This window comes from Pinus tabuliformis, chromosome 2_2 (assembly GCF_031772625.1).
Source record: "Pinus tabuliformis cultivar Carrire ecotype Pingquan chromosome 2_2, CPIR1, whole genome shotgun sequence".
Lineage (NCBI taxonomy): Eukaryota > Viridiplantae > Streptophyta > Pinopsida > Pinales > Pinaceae > Pinus > Pinus tabuliformis.
This window is the reverse complement of record NC_142300.1, coordinates 256,560,253-256,567,908: the sequence shown is the minus strand read 5'-3', so window position 1 is coordinate 256,567,908 and position 7,656 is coordinate 256,560,253. Positions and strand designations below refer to the sequence as shown.

General features: G+C 35.1%; 1 pseudogene; it reads left to right on the top strand.

The window, feature by feature from the left end:
- Positions 1–691: 691 nt before the first annotated feature.
- Positions 692–1,469, top strand: LOC149192265 (splicing factor 3B subunit 6-like protein pseudogene; annotated as a pseudogene).
- The last annotated feature ends 6,187 nt before the right edge of the window (positions 1,470–7,656 follow it).

The following is a 7,656-nucleotide window of genomic DNA, read 5'->3' as shown; positions in this document are numbered from 1 at the left end:
ATGGCCAAAAGAATGATTAGCCTCAATATGAAAATATCAGATGAGAGGGTTTTGAGGTTTGATTTAGTAGCTGGATTGCCAAGAAATGGGGTTTTAGGGTCTGAATTGAGATTTAGATTGCAGAGAAAACTCTCTGGTGAGCCATCCAGTTGGAGCACAGGGAAAGGTTTTGTTCAAAAGATTGGAGGCTTTGGTAGGATGAATAAGAGGTCTCTTCTAGTGCCTGATTTGGCTAAGGAATGAATTCAGAATGCAAGGAATAAAAGAGTGTGGAACACACAATCAGTTGTCGTCATGGCAAAAGTATTATTTCTATGTGAGATCCTTTCAACTGGTATGTATAGTAAAATGAAAGAAGTAATTAGGCATAAACAATCATTCCCCTTGTACTCATTTTGAAAACATAAGTTGAGTTTGATAACGCTGGAGAGGAGTTTGGCAGGGTGATTTTGTCACCATTAACCAGATAGAGATCCTACAATTTCATGTCCCAACTGCACATAATCCTATACTATTCCTATAGAACCAACCTTGGGCTCTTCCCATTGTAGAAGTTGTTGGTGTCTCTGACTCTACCAAAAGGTACGTTAACATTCTATATGTCACAATAGTTATAACCAAAAGTGTTGGTTATGAATGTCTTAAAGGTCAAAATTAGATCATTTTAGAAAGCCAAATGATGATGGGCATTATGAGGTGTGCAACTGACAGGTGCTATGATACACTTGGAATTTGGAGGGAGGAGCAGGTGGAGGCTTTGAAACCCATTGTCAATGTTGTCCATGAGAGAGGAGGCATTTTCTTCTCTCAGATTTGGCATACTAAAAGTGTTTCCCATGTGGGTAAGTATATCCATGCTTTGCTATGCATTGCATTTCTATCCATTAATTCATGTACCCACTTGTACCATATTTCTTGGCTTTAGTTGGCCATGGTATCTTCTGATACAAAATAGGTAATGACAACTTATAGTCTCTTACCCTCATGTATTCACGTTATATAGTGGGTATTTGTTGTTTCAGGGCAGTAGGTAACATCGATTCACAGAGTCCTACATTTGATTATTGGTGGAAGGAAAGAGCTTAGAAGAAGTGAAGCTGAGCATAAACTTGAGGAAGGACAATACTCAGCTGCTGCCGAAGGTGAACAGGGTTGTGTATGTGTGGTACATGCCATTCAACATAACATCGTAGGAAACATATGACATATTTCAAAAATATGGAGCCATCAGGAAGATCCAAATCAACGTCAACAAGGATACCTACAAGACCGCCTTTGTCATTTATGAAGACATATACGATGCCAAGAACATTGTCAATCACCTCTTAGGCTTCAATGTTGCCAATAGATATCTCATTGTCCTTTATTACCAACGGTCCAAGATGACCGAAAACATCAACAACAAGAAGAACGAGGAAGACCTCACCAATATGCAAGAGAAATATGTCGTCTGAACGAAAGATAATTAAGTTTGCCTCCTTTTGATCTGCATAGGCTTAAAAAAATTTCTATTTGGGGCTTTCAGGGGTTTGCTGATTTGGGGTTTTTATGAATTAGGGTTTCTCAAATGGTTTTACCTGAATTAGGTTTTTTTGAAATTGGGGCTTGCTCAATTGGAGTTATCTCGATCGGGGTTTACCCGCATTCCATCAGCCTCCTTTATAATGGATATTCATGTTATATCAGTATTTTCCTAGATGTAATAGTTTGCTTTTTGAAAAATTTGGTGTCAATTATTTTGGATTGAAAACACTGAGTGGGTGTATGAATTGCAGATTATCAACCCAATGGCCAGGCCCCTGTCTCATCAACTAATATAAAATTATTAGGAAAGACTATCTTACCCAATGGCAAATATCATTCCAACTTTTCCACTCCTCGAGCTCTAGAACTTGAGGAGATTCCTCAGATTATTAATGAATTTCTTCTTGCTGCCAGAAATGCTATCAAAACAGGTGACATTTATGAAAGAAATTGTAAGTTTGGAATTTATGTATTGGCAAACGCATCAACTAAGCTACGAAAATTAATTTTATCTATGGAACATCTCGATTAAAATTTTCCCTTCCCCCAAAGCTAAGCATTTTCTTACACAAATTCTTTTTTATATACAATATTGTGTTGTTTATACAACTCCAGGTATTTAAACAAGGATTTGGATCATTTAAATAAAGAGGGTGCTGATAAATTTTTGATGTACCTTTGTAGAGTTCTTGGACTTACAAATGAAATGGAGTAACTTGCATCCCCTGAAAATAGTTGTGTTGTTGTATGTAACTTTCATTGTAATGTATTATGTTTCTTTAAGACATAATATTTTTGTAGGTTAAACTGTGTATTCATTCTCATGTTGTCAAAAGAGGGCAATGTATGTCATCTTGTATTCTAGTTTCGTACTCTAGATTAGTGACTAGAGGCCTTAAGGCCATCTGTCCTATGCATACCTTGGAAAGCAATGGGGTTCTAGAATTTAGAAATCATGGATGCTGCAAAGGCATGGAGAGTATTATAAGAAGGTTGCAAGAAGGATGACCCTATGGTTTGAATGTACAATGTAGGAGGAACCAAAAGCTTTTCTAGAAAGGTTTGGGCATTTACGAACAAACAGTAGAATCTGCAGAACTCAAAAACAGGAATTGAAAATAATACACTAGCTTGCTCTAAATTATAATTGTTTATTTACAAGTCTAGACACTAAATGCTTTTGAAAAACTCAAAACAACAAATGGCATTTACTTAAATTTGCATAAAAAAAGTAAATTGGAAAATATGTCAAGAAAATACACCTCACTTAACCACACATCGATCTCTATCATTCAAAAGATGTATCATAAAGCAACAATTCAAAATTGAATTGTCTCACACTCCTACCTTTCCTTTTAGTTATATACAAAGAAAAGGCTAAGGTTTACAAAAGTAACCAATCCCAGTGGTGCACCTAGATTAGAGATGAAAACCTAATTCAATCCTTGCCTAGAATACTGTGCCCATGTTTCCTATAAGAAAGAGTGTAGGCTAAATCTAGAATTGACTCTAGGCAATATACTTTTGTTCAAAATAAAGTTTCACTTAAACTGAAAATGAAAAAACACTTCTAAAATACAGAAATTGTGGACTTTTCTCAACTGGAAAACACCTCAAAAAATAAATTGCTAAAGATAGCACATGCATGTAAAAGCATACATGTGCTTTAATGACAACAGTGCTACCCCTTATCGACACTACTGCAAAGTACAAGGTAGTTATGTCTTTGTTGAAGTACAGCAAGGTGAAGGACAATTGATTCCAATCTGCAGGTAAAGCTAACATCTATTGATTATCCCACATTACACCAACATATATTTGATATTTTTCTATTTAAATCTTCATTTCATCCAAATTTAAAATTTCTATATTATTATTACTTTTATAGTTGTAGTAAAATACTTTATCACCTCAGGAAGATTTCAACTCTTTATACTCAAAAGCTAAATGGTGGCTATCTAATCGGTAACCTAATTGATTTCAAAGTTTGATCGTTGAGCTAGGAATTAGTTTATAGATATAAAATAATGAGCATCAATCTCTCCTGAGTTTATTTTCCAAGATGTAAGAGTGTGGTTTTAAAAAAAAATTGTTGTTAGTTATTTTGAATTGAAAAGACCGAGTGGGTGTATGAACTGCAGATTATCAACCCAATGGTCAGGCCCCTATTTCATCAACTGATAGAAAATTATCACGACAAACTCTCTTACCCAATGGCGAAGGTCATGCCAACTTTTCCACTCCTCAAGCTCTAGAAATTGAGGAGATTCCTCAGATTATTAATTGCTAATTATTAAATGCTGCCAGAAATCCTATCAAAGAAGGTGAGAGTTCTAAATTAAATTATAAATTTAGCATTTAGGTATTCACAAAACTATAAAACACGCTACAACAACTAATTTTATCTAGGGAAGATCTCAATAAAAAATTTCCTTTCCCCAAATCTAAGCATTTTTCTGACACAATTTATTTTTTATATGAAATATTGTGTTGTTTATACAACTCCAGGTATCTCAGGCTTCCTGAAACAAGAATTGGAATCATTTAATCAAGGAGGGCATTTATACACATTTGATATACCTTTATAGAGTTCTTGGACTTACACATGAAATGGAGAAACTTACATCCTCTGAAAATAGTTGTGTTGTGGTATGTAAATTTCATTGTAATGTATTATGTTTCTTTAATACATAATATTTTTTTAGGTTAAACTGTGTATTCATTTTCACGTTATCAACACAAGCCAATGTATGTCATCTTGCATTCTAGTTTCATAGTCTAGCTTGGTGACTAGAGGCTTTAAGATCATGTGTCGTGTGCCTACCTTGGAAAGAAGTGGGGTTCTAGAAGTTAGAAACCATGCATACTGCAAAGGCTTGGAGAGTATTATAAGAAGGATGGACCTGTGGCTATAATTGACAATGCAGGATGAACTAGAATCTTTTCTAGAAGGGTCTGGGCATTTACGAACAAATATTAGAATCTGCAGCACCCAAAAAATGGAATGGAAAATAGTACACCAACTTGCTCTAAACTGGAACTGTGTATTCACAAGTGTAGACACTAAATTCATTTGAGGAACTCAAAACAACAAACTAAATTTACTTAAATTTGCATAACAACAGTGAATTAGAAAATATGACAAGCGCATACACCTCACTTAATTACACATCAATCTCTATCATTCAAAATATGTATCATAAAGAAAGAATTCAAAACTGAATTGCCTCACTCTCCTACCTTGCCTTTTCTTTATAGACAAAGAAAAGGCTAAGGTTTACAAAAGTAACCAATCCCAATGGTGCACCTAAATTAGAGATGAAACCCTAATTCAATCCTCTCCAAGAATAATGTGCCCAAGTTCCCTATAAGGAAGAGCATAGGCTAAATCTAGAATTTCCTCTAGGGAATATACTTTTGTTAAAAATAAATTTGTGCTTAAACTATAAATGAAAAAAAACTTCTAAAATACAGAAAGCGTGTACTTTTCTGACCTAAAAAACACCTCAAAAAAAAAATTGCTCAGGATGGCACATGCATGTAAAATCATGTAGAAGCATACATGTGCCTTAATGACAACACTGCTACCCCTTATTGACAGTGTTGCAAAGTACAAGGCAGTCCTGTCTTTGTTGAAGTGCATCAAGGTGAAGGACAACCGATTGAAAGCCACAAGTAAACCTAACATTTATCAATTATCCTACGTTACACCAACATATATTTGATATTTTTCTAATTAAAGATTTATTTCATCAAAATTGAAAATTTGTATATTATTGTTACTCTTGTAGCCGTAGTAAATTACTTTATCATGTTAGGAATATTTCAACTATTTATACTCAAATGGTAAATGGTGGCTATGTAACTGGTAATCTAATTGATTTCAAAGGTTGATTATTGAGCTATGAATTGGTTTATAGATATAATAATGAACATCGAGCTCTCCCGAGTTTATTTTCCTGGATGTAATAATGTGGTTTTTAAAAATCTTGGTGTCATTTATTTTCGATTGAGAAGGTTGAGTGGGTGTATGAATTACAGATTATCAACCCAATGGCTAGGCCCCTGTTTCATCAACTAATACAAAATTATCATGAAAAATTCTATTTTGTTGGCATTATGATATATGTATTGTACTTGATGGCAACCCACTTGTAGGAGAACAACTCTCTTGTATATGGTAACTAGATGAATCTATAGAAGATATATCAGATGTGACAGAATGCATGGCAAGAGTATTGTGTGATGAAATGCAGGGCAGCTTCAAAGAATCAGTTTAGAAAGCAACTCACTCAGATGACAGATCACAGTACTACAGGTTAACAACACAGAGCTACAGATCAGACTACACAGAATGAAGAAACAGAGGTATACGCAAGTTCACCATTGACCAAGCCACATATACATGCGGGTTCACCGTATACAAGTTGCGTATACCAACACACGCACTTTCGCAAAAAGAAAAGTGTGTATACCTTGGAAAACTAAATGTTTGATCTGAAGTATGTGCTCCGTGGTATTTTGATCCATGGTATTGGTCCAAGATATCAGGTCTAAGGTATTCACGATAGGTATTTGGTCCAAGGTATTGGTCCTAATTGGTTTTGGTCCATGGTATTGAGAAAGGCCTAAAACTATAGAAGGAGTAGACAATCATTAGGCCAATGTGTGCAAGTATCAAATATCTGATATATTGTGAGATCTAATATGCAAGTTCTTGGCTTATGGTGTCATGCTTGATCTGAACCAAAAAAGAACCTTAGCACTTGATGAAGGATAAGATCTAATGATGTATCAAGATCTTAAGGCTTGAAGTGAATATCTTTATGTGGTTTGATCATGTATCTGAATAACTGGCGCATGTTGTAGTCTGTAAATATGATGATCTGGGTATGATTGAAGTCAGGAACTGTTGTTATGTTTAAGTCATCTTTTATAAATTTTTACGCAGGTTCACTTCAGAAAAGGAGCATATACACGCTGGTTCTGCATATCAAAATAACGTATACATCATAAATTTGATTTGCAAATCTGTATGCTGGTTCACTTTGAGGAAAGCATGTATGCACGTAGGTTCGACACATGGAAGTAGTGTATACCTTATAAAATATTTTTTAGTTGCTTCTTTTTACTGTTGCAGTGTTCTGGTTATTGTATTCTGGTGACAACATTCTGAATGATCAGAGTGATTGATTGATTCTGTTGTGTTTAGTTCAAAAGAATATTTGTTGATGCAGATATAGTTGATGATTGAATGATGTTGTTGATGGATCTATTTTGAAAATTTATGAAACATGGCCCCTAGAAGAAAAGATAAGGTTGTAGGCTTCTGTAGGCCGGCACCTACGTACTAGTAAACATATCAGCCAGTACAAGAGCTAGGGGGTTGTAGCTCCCTTCCAGTAGAAGCTGGAGAACGAGAGAAGGCTATAGCCTTCTGCAGGTAGAAGCTTGGGTACTGGTATAAGACTGCACCAGTGTAAAAATTGTAAACATAATTCTCTTTTTATTAAAAACAAGACAGAGACGATTGCAACACGTGGTTTTCACCCACATTGGGTTTCCACCTTATATCTTGGTGTTCATGTGCATTTCCAGTATGTGATGATCTGTTATGTTTTTTCCTGCACCTGGTTACTTTTTATATGGTTCTGATGCATTGATTAAAGATGAATATATGATGAATTAACTTAATCATAAGTTTGTTGGATATACGCTAGTTGCTCTAAACATAGTTTCGTGTACATGCGAGTTCCCTTAATTGAAGTAGAGTATATGAATCTGATTATGGAAATGAAAAATTTATTGATTTACTAATACTGATTCACCCCCCCCCTCAGTATTATTTCCAACAATTGGTATCAGAGCTAGGTCCTTCAGAAGAAGCTTGATCACTTAGAGGAAGATTCATCATCATGAGTAATCAAGAAAGTGGGGGATCCATCAGACCTCCAATATTTGATGCGAGCAACTTTGTTTATTAGAAAGTAAGAACCACAATATATCTTCAGTCTATTGGAACAGATGTCTGGGAAATCGTGGAAGGAGGATATACATTTCCATCAACAATTCCTACAGATGCAGTAGGTAAAAAGCAATATGAAACCAATTGCAAGGCTGTCAATACATTAT